This window comes from Mauremys mutica, chromosome 12, assembly GCF_020497125.1.
Source record: "Mauremys mutica isolate MM-2020 ecotype Southern chromosome 12, ASM2049712v1, whole genome shotgun sequence".
Taxonomy (NCBI): Eukaryota; Metazoa; Chordata; order Testudines; family Geoemydidae; genus Mauremys; species Mauremys mutica.
This window is the reverse complement of record NC_059083.1, coordinates 15970395-15979835: the sequence shown is the minus strand read 5'-3', so window position 1 is coordinate 15979835 and position 9441 is coordinate 15970395.

The window sequence follows — 9441 nt, the reverse complement described above, 5'->3', positions numbered from 1 at the left end:
TACGGTGTTCAGTCGCTCTCGACTGGGATGTTTCTTGTGCTCTCTGAACACTTTGGCAGCTAGACGCTAAACACACTTAGCATATCACGACCGCAGCAAGGACAATTTGATTAAATTATTATCTCAAAAGGCTTCAATGAGTTCATGTGCCTCCATCTGCAATTTGAAAGGGAGACGCTTTCAGCCAAGACTGGCTAATAAATGGAGGCAGTGAGAGGGGGGTGTGGGGGGAGGAGGCTCTCCCAGATGATGGGAACTGTAGAGGGGAAGGTTCTTGTGTCCAAAGGGGGGCGATTGTGGGAAAGGGCAGGGAGGAGATGGATGCTAGCTGAGGGGAGTAAAGAGACTAGATCTGCTGCCCCCCATACTCCCCCCCCCCAGTGCTCTAGCTCCCTTCACACACACACACAGCTCTACTGGGGCCCCTCAATCCTGACTCTCAGCCCCCCTGCTATTCCAGCACTAGGCTCCCCTCTCCGGTACTACAAATCCATGGTGGTCCTGTACTCGGGGATGGGGGTGGGGGGTGAATCTGAATTGGATCTTGACATGGATGGGAAGCCGGAGCAGGGTTGATGTGAGGCACGCGGCCAGTCTGCAGTTCCTGGTCCTATGTGCACGTCTCGTTTTTTGTGGCAGAGCTGGGGGGAGAGCAGCCAAGGGCTGGGATAGCAGGGAGCTGCAATCAGGACTGAGGGGCATGAGGAGAGTTGTGTGTGGGAGAGCCCAAGGCTTGGATGCTCCAGAATTGGAGACGTTCTCAGCCCCCCAACCCAGGGATGGTGCTGCTCGCTAAACTAGAAATGGCTGCGTTTCAGAGGGGGCGTGGGTGAGAGACGCTAGTGTGTTAGAGCGGTGGCGACTGGGAGTCGGGGCTCCTGGGTTCTGGGAGGGGAGTGGGGGCTAGTGTGCGGGGCAGAAGTCAGGGTTTGGAGTTGAGACCTATGTTCCTAATCCTGTCAGTCTCCCTGGGGGACCTTGGCCAGGTCACGGAATCTCCGTGCCTCAGTTTCCCCCTCCATACAATGCATGGTAGTGCAACACGCCTGCCTTAGTAAAGTGCTCTGAGATCAAGGGATGAAAAGTGTGCTAGGTGCTTATTATGTCTGATTACACAGTGCTGTCATCACTAGGGGCCAGAGACCAGCTGCCCTTCCCCAGCTTCTGAGATTGGGAGGCTGAGCTGATGACAAACTCACCCGCGTCTCTTCTCTTGTGTGTAACCGGTTAGTGACGTAGTCAACCCTGGAAGTGGCTTTTATCTGCATGCCATGTGGCTGATCCTTGGTTAGCAGCCCTGGCAGGAATCCTGGCAAGGGTTGGCCCCTGGTTATCTTGGTGTGATCAGCTGGCCACTCTTACTTTGGTGTGTAGACCAGTTCACGCCCCGATGCTGCTGGTATAACCAGATAGGCTGGTTCTCCTTCCTCCGAGCTCTGTAGGACATCCCAGAGTGCATCACTCCATGCGCGTCCAACGGGCTGAAGCACTGAGGGGTGGCTGACTAGATTTCAGAAGGCGCCAGGACACTGGCAGGGAATCCCCTGCCAAACCCAGACGCGTGCCTGGTTAGGCTGCAATATAGTCTTCTGTGGCTAGGTCCCAAGGGTGCATGAAGGGGAGTCCAGCCTCTCACATACACTGGTCAGAAGATAGGATCTACCAACCTCATGGGAGATGCTTTTGCGGCTGGATCCCTTGTCTCTCTGGGCTGGGGGTGTATCTGTGTCACTGGGCTCCTCAGGAAGACAGACAGCGGGTGGTGCGGAAGGCGCTCGGTTAGCGGGTTCCCCTGGGCAGCCACAGAAGAGATTTCTCTCCCTGGATTGCGCTGGCTTATCTGAGCCTTGCCCCTGCCAATGTGCCACAGCCCAGTGCCCTTTTAGGGGCAGATAAGGGGTCAGCCTCCGTAAGCTGTTTGCCCCCGACTACCTCTCCCCATTTCGTATGCCACGGACCCGTCTGCTCTGGAGTAGATTGAGACCCACCAACTCGCTTCACGCAGGGTAGACTGGATGGAAATGACGGGTAGTCACTGCTGATCTGTGGCTAGATTGGAACACACACGCCCTAGTGGGAGGACCTCTGAGCCAGCCGGTCCTACCGCATCTTGGTCTGGAGTTGTATCACAGCTAGTGCCCCCTAGTGGAGAAGGGTCCCATGTCCCAGGCCCCACCTGCTTGAGCCAGCCATTCCTCCCTTCTAGTTTAGCGAGCAGCACCATCCCTGGGTTGGGGGGCCAGATCAGAGCCAACATCCTCTAGAGAGGAAAGGCCCCGTATCCCATCCCTGTCTCCCTGAGCAAGCCCTGGGGCCGGATTGGAGCTGGGACCTCAGAGGGGCCGGGCCCCGTATCCCGTTCCCTGGGCTAGCCAATCCCCGCGATTCTTCCCCTTCGCTCTGTGAGTATTGGCTGTCCGTTTGGCCACAGGCGGAACCCAGCTGGAACTGATCAGGGCCATCTGCATGCTTGAAGCGTGTGTGAGCGGAGTTGTTTTCACTGCCCTCCACCCAGATTAGCCCTACCCTGGTGTAAGATCAGAGGTTGGGCTCCTGATTGTGTTTGTCTTGCCCAGAAGATTATTCTCGTTAGGGACTGACCTAGATTCGGACGAGTGTAACGGAGAGGAGAGGCCGGGAGAAGTTCAGGCCTCCAGCCTGCCATGTGCAGGGCTGGGGCGCGGTGACATCCCGTCCCTCCTGTGGGGACCCTGTGTCTGTGACTGTCAACCACTGGGGCGTGACGACCTTATGCCAGCTGTTGAGGCGTCCCCTTAACTTAATTGGGAGATGCTCCTGCCCAGCTCCGAGTCATGTGTGTTCTTGAGTGTCACCACTCCCCTTCCTCCAGGAGTACTTAATGGTTTTATTAGATGGGGAAACTGAGGCACGGGTTTGCGAAGTGACCAGTCCAGGATTCCAGTGCATGAATGGCAGAACCACAAATAGAGCCTGGGCAGCCTGACTCCCAGCCCCCTGCCCTAACCACTAGACCCAACTCCCTTTCGAGAACTGGGACTAGAACCCAGGAGTCCTGCGTCCTGCTCCGACCGCTAGACTCCCCTCCCAGAGCTGGCAGCAGAACCCAGGGGTGCTAATCCCCTCAACCGGCCTCTCCTGTGCTGGGCATGGGGGTGGGCGATCAGCACAGAAGTGAGCTGGATGGGTTGCGAAGTTATTGTGGGGGCTGGGGGATCTGCAGGAGCAACTGGCCTTGGTTTTAACCCTTAGTGACCCGACCCCAGGCACTTAGCACCCTGAATGTTGTTGCTGGCCCTTCCCGGTCTGAATCCCGCCCCGGCCCTTTGGGTTGCTGACCTGATTGGCGCACGGGAGACGCCTTCCTCGTCTCCTGGGACCTGCTGTGCTGGCTGGTTTCCTGTTTGCCTCCCGTGCACCCCCTGCCCCCCTCCCCCCTCGTCAGAGACGCCCCTCCCATCCTCCCCTGTGCTGCGATGGCTGCCGGCTGTTTCCCATTAGAGAGCAGGCGGCAGAGGAGGGGAGGACAGACTGTTCCTCGCCTCTCTGTGTGTGTTTACGTCTGGCTCTGATCTGCCTTTGGAAGTGAACTAGATCTGCAGACGGCAGGGCGCTGAGCTCTCCCCGCAGTGGGCAGAGACCAGGGCTAGCTCCCCATGCACAAACCCCCCTCCCAATGGGGTTTGCCCTATAGGTGCCCCCCACTGGAGCTGGATAAGGGCAGGCAGGGAGGCCAAGGGCTAGAGGCTGCCAACGAGCTACTGGGTGGGGATCGAACCAGTCCTGTGTATCTGAGGGTCCGTGTTCAATGCAGAGGTAACTTGGGGGGGGGGGTCAGTAACCGGGCGTGAGCAGCCCCACAGCAAAGCCCTACCCAGGTTACCGCTCGGATTCCTTCCCCGTGAATTGTGGGAGAACTTGTCCGCCCTTCTGGGCGCCCGGGGGAATTGTGGGAAAGCGTTGGAGGACTAGCAGCACTCGAAAGGTTTAGCTTGTGTCCTCACTGCAAAGTCAGCAGGCTGAGTGGAAATGGCTCCTGAGCTCTAACCCACACCCCCAGCCGGGCCCCGTTAGCACCACCAGGTTCAGCTGAGAGGGTTTGGGGAGGGGGCAGCTCCTGGGTAGGAGCCTGGGCTAATTGCAGTGAAGAGAGACCCTGGAAGCGTGAAGCTCTGCTAAAGAACCTTATTAGCATGGACGCAACAGCGGCGTCCTAAACCTCTGAGATCCGGCCACAAGAGGGGGCTAGAGAGCCCGTCTGCCTGCCTGGGTTACCCCACGCCGGGGGCTAGTGGTTGTGAACGGGACCCGGTTCCACTGAGGAATTGGGCTGAGAATCTCCAGCTCGTTTCACGCATCCCTCTCTCCGCGGGTGCATAAACCCCGAGAGCTCCAGTGGAGGAGAGAGACGGCCACCCACCTAGCAGGGGTGCGGCCGTACTGACTCCTCAGACTCTTGAGCCAGTCCTGGCGCCGCGGCGTACGGCAGAGTGGAATCCGGCTGGCTTTTTCATCCGCTGCGCTGGCGGGATCAGGCCTGCTGATCCGAACGATAAAGGCTTGTGTGTGTGTCTCTCTCCCCAATTTCCCGTTTCTCCCCCGCTCCTGTAGCATTCAAATGCCCCACACCAGAGGTGGCTGCAAAGCAACCACCCAGCAAGATGGCACAGGGATTCCTCCCCCTGCACTGAAATGCAGCCACCTCTGGGCTAGGCATAGCTGCTGCGCAGCCACACGTGAGCAAGACAAGAGGACGGGAAGGGAAATCCCCAGTTGAACCAGTGAGGGGGAGCTTTAGAGAGGCAGCCGGAGTTGAGATTCAGTTGGGGCGCTGGAGGAAACAGCTTAATTGTTGGGCGCCGTTGGCAAACGATCACAAGTGATCAGGGCCTGTTTGCACCATCTCATGTGGAAAGAGAGAGCCCCCTGGCTGCACCACACCGGGTCAGTGCGGGTGGCACTGCCCAAGAGGGGAGGGCCCGGGGCGCTCCCTAGTGAACCCCCCCACACACACCTCTCTAGGTGCCTTCTGCAGCCCCTGGAGATCTCCCATCCAAATGCTGACCTGGCCTGGCTCTGTTTGCTTGAAATCTACACTCTGAGGTGGAACAGCCTGTTAATAAATGGGGCAGATACACCTCCAGTTTCCGTGTGTGTGTGTGTGATCTAGAAGGGTGTCGATGCAGGGCTCTTCCCTCCATCCATCTCCCCCTTTTTTTGACTGTGACTGTCTCCCCCTGGCTTTTTCCCTTGGGCTGTGACGGGAGGGAATCCGTCTTGGCCTGGGAAGGCCCGGGGTTGTGGGCACAGCACATATGGCTGCTGAGATCCCTGGCTAGAGACTGAACCCTGCACTGTAATTCCTCCAGACTCCTGGGGTGGGTGAGGTGAGGACACAGCAGCTTGAATTCCAGGCTGCTTTCAAAGGCTGGGGGAGAGAGGAGGGGAGGAAAATGATCTATTGAATTTCTTGCAAGGCCCATTTCCTGACCCCCCCCCCCCCCCCGAGCCAGCCATTCGCCCTCCAAGCTGGGGCTGGCTCCCCCTGAAGGGGAAACATCCCCTTCCGCAACCCCCGTTGAGTTGGTCCTTCGCCCTGGAGCGGAGCTGGTGCCCCCTAGAGGAGAGAGACCCCGTTTCCCCCCATCCCCCAACCTGGGGTCAGATTTGATCGGCTCCATTTACCTCCTGAACCTCTATCTCTGTTTCCAAAGGGAGCAACTGCCAAAGGAACAGTTAATGGTTAACTCTCCTCGGTATGTAAACGTGATGAACTCAGTGGAGCTGTCTGGTGTTCAGGCTAATTAGCTGCAGGAAAGGGCTCTTTCCCCAGCGCTGGCTCCCAAAGCTTCATCAGCAAAGTTTGATCCTTGGCCTGTGACCCACTCTCCAATTTCTCACCCTGTCCCCCGCTAGGCTCTGGGCCAGAGTCTGCTTTGTTACCCCGCTGTGTAAAGGTGGAGTTCCCCGGCTGCTCTGGGGTCACTGAAAGCAGGATCCGGCCCTGACTCCATTGGCGGCAGTGAGCTAGCTTCTGATCTACCCCGGGGCAACAACGGAGATTAGGATCTGGCCCCCTTCACCTCTCTCTTCCTGTCTCCTCTCTGCAAAGATCCTGTCAGCCTTTGATTCTCCTGTTCACCTTTCTGCCAAATATGAGTGTGTGAGGCTTAAACTCTCCCTCCCTTTCAGACTGGGTGGGGGGGGGGGGGCTGACTTCCTGATTGAGAGGGCCGCCCCATAGCAACCTCTGACCCTGCCTTCCTTCCTCCTCTCCTAGCCTACATGGGAGGGCCACGTTTCCTGGTACCGCTGAGGGGAGTGAAACCAGCCGAGCCAGCAAGAACTGCGCCGAAACTGCTGTGCGTTAAAACTTCAACAGGACACGGCTCGGTATGGTGCTGTCCCCTCTGCTCTGTACCATTGCCCAGAGCGGATCTGGCTGCTGTTTCTCCCCCACATCCCGCTCCCCCCTGCGGCTGGAAATCAGATACCGGCAGAGAGAGAGACGCGATTAGAGAGGAGAGTTTGTAATGCTGGACTTGGGTCGCTTGCCTTGTTGAACGGCGACTGGTACGGCGAGAGGCAAGAGGTGGACAGAGCCAGAGTCTATAACCCCACGGTCCTCGAGCCGGACGCGTGCACAGACAGAGGGGAGACTGTCTCCTGAGCTGGAGCCTTGAAGCCAGGGTTGACATTCAGCTGAGGACCGAGAGGGGGTGAGTGTGAAATCGACGCAGCATCTGGCACCCAGAAACCCGCCTGCCTTGTTATCCGGAGAGACAAGGGGCGTGGGAGGAAGCAGAACCCCTCTCCGAGAGCTTGTGGTGATGGCAAGATAACGCTCCGGTAGGAGGGGAACTTTTTATGGCTCAAACTTTTTTGCCCTTTCCAGGGAAGGGGAACAAAGAAACTTTTTAGAGACGGCTCTAAAGCACTCATGACCTTCTATAAGCTGTAATCCGTGATCAGGTGGGTGAGACCACGTCTGCTTCTGTGTGATTGTGATCATGTCAGCTGCGAGCAGGGCCCGGTTGTGCCCGGCGCTGCCCAGACACACACGGAGAGACAGTCCCTGCCCTGGGGAGTTTTCAGACAAGGCGGGAGGGTGGGGGACAGACTTATATCTCCAATATACTTTCCAGGAAGAAGGAATATTTAGTGTTTTCCCTCCTGTCTCCTTGGCTGGTGTTCCCTTCCCATCCCAGGAGGGTTGGACAGTGCGAGGAAAATCTTTTTAGGCTCTGGAAAGCAGCCTGGCAAGGCAGCTGGGTTTGGAGGCCCCGGTGACAATATGGTCGATCCGTGGGTTTGTGTTGCGCTGTGGCGTGCTGCTCAAACAGCATTCCTGAGTCTGCCTGGTTCTGTATGGTGCCCGCCAGGGTAGCTGTGCTGACTCCCAAGGCCGCAGCGCATACGGGCAGTGTTATATTCCGGGTCGGTTGCTGCCAGATTATATGTGGCTGAGGAAGCTAAAGCAGTGGGGAGGTGTTATCTGAATCCACTAGTGTTTGAGGGATGTCAATCCCTGGGTGAAATTTGTGTTATGTAGGAAGTCAGATGAGATGATCAGAGTGGACCCTTCTGGCCGGAAGAAGAGGGCTTCTTATCAGGGTTAGTGCTGGCATGGCCAGCATTAACCACCGGTTGCAGGAAACAGCACCAGCGGCAATGCAAAATCCCCCCCCAAAGGCCAGAGTTTCTGTAGTTCCTCTGGCTTTTCCCCAGCTCAGCAAGTTTCCGATCTAGCCTGGGGGCTGGTTTCCAGGGGAGTTGGTTTCTGGGTGGGGCTGGTTTCCGATCTAGTTTGAAGCGCCGTTCTTGCTGCCTAAAATTTGTTACAAGCTGGTCGGGCAAACTCTGTCCTTATCCCAGCTTGGATGTGGGGGTTGCTCTGTCTTGTGGGAAGTTCCTTGTCGGTAGCCTGGCCTAGTATGGGGTGAGAGGTTGAACCCTGTAGATCCGGAGGATTTGAGGAATGTGGGGTGTCGGACAAGGGGGAATGCTCCAGAAGGGAGACAGACAACCACAGGATCAGCCCAGGAGTTGTCAAGAAACCGGCCTGGGTGCAGTTCCCAACTCTGCCACAAGCTCCCCGTGTGACCGTGGACAAGTCACCGTGCCTCAGTTTCCCCATCTTCAAAACAAGGCGATAATCCTTCCTTTGTTGCTTGGGGCAGGGACCGCCTCGCTCTGTACGCACAGCCCCTAGCACAGGCGGGCCACAATACACCCGTTGTGAATTTGTATTGTCTACGAGCCCAGGCCCCTGTTGCGCTAGGCCCGGTACAGAGCGAAAGGGCAGCCCTTGCCTCAACCAGCTCACAGTCTAAGGGCAAGACGAGACACCAGCTGGATCCAGATAGCGGGGGACCAGGACCGCCAGTGGTCTCAGAGGCCTCGTGGCCCCTGCAACGTTGGACCTGTTTTGCCTTAACCACCCCACTCCCTTTCCCGGCTCTGTGCTTGATTTGCGTAAAGGGGGAATATGTGTTGTTCTGACCCAGGGTCAGTTAGTCAATGTGGCTTTGATTTCAACAAGCCCTTCCCATCAGGGCGCGAGGAGGAGGTCTGGGCTGCCAGCGCTGGCAGCCCGCCCTCGAGGACTCGTGACCCCCTTAACCCGTTGAGGGCTGGGTGGGGAGGGGATGATCCCTGAGACCCCCTCGTTTTCCTCCGTCCACCCCGGCTCCGGGTTACCTCTGCTGCATTGCCCGCTGTGAGCAGGGTCCAGATCCCAGAAGGGGGAGGGGTTGGAAGCTGGTAGCAGGAGGGGAAGGTTTCCGGGATTATGAGTCGTGTGGAGAGGGAATTTCAGGAGGGCTTTTGGCATTCGTGAAGACTGGGAATAGCTGCTCTCTGGCTTTACTCCCTCCAGCCTGGGGGACTCCCAGATGCGACTGTTGTTGAACAATGGAGGCAGCTAGAGGGGAAGTGAGAGCACCCACAGGAAAGCCAGTGAGATTTTCCTGTCCTGGGGCTGCCCCTTTCAAACACCCTGGCTGAGACTCCGACCTTCCAGGGTTGCCACGTATCCCCTGGGGCTTTCCTTGGGAGTCGGGGCCTAAATCCCAGAGGCCTGGCCAAATCCCAGCTGGGGGGGCGGGGGGGAGGTGTTCCTTGATTCTGAAACTGTGCCCCCTTGCAGCCCACCACCCTGCTGTTTTCCCTTCCCCTCATGTCCTAAGCTAGAGAGTGGTGTCCCGTTGCGGCTGTGTTCCTCCCCAGAGGCAGCTGCATTTCAGTGAGCAACTGATCTGATTCCTCTCTGTGGCTTGTAAAAGCTGGCGTGCTCTGAGACGCCTGGCAGGGTTCTTCACACAAGGGACCCGCACTGAAAGAGGGGGAGGGAGCCAGACTTTGGGGCGGAGGAGGACAAAGAGCCAGCCAGGCCAGCCCATCCGCACATCAGCCGCCTCTACGACCTGTTGCCTCTGGCCTGTGGTCAGACTGGTTCGGTCA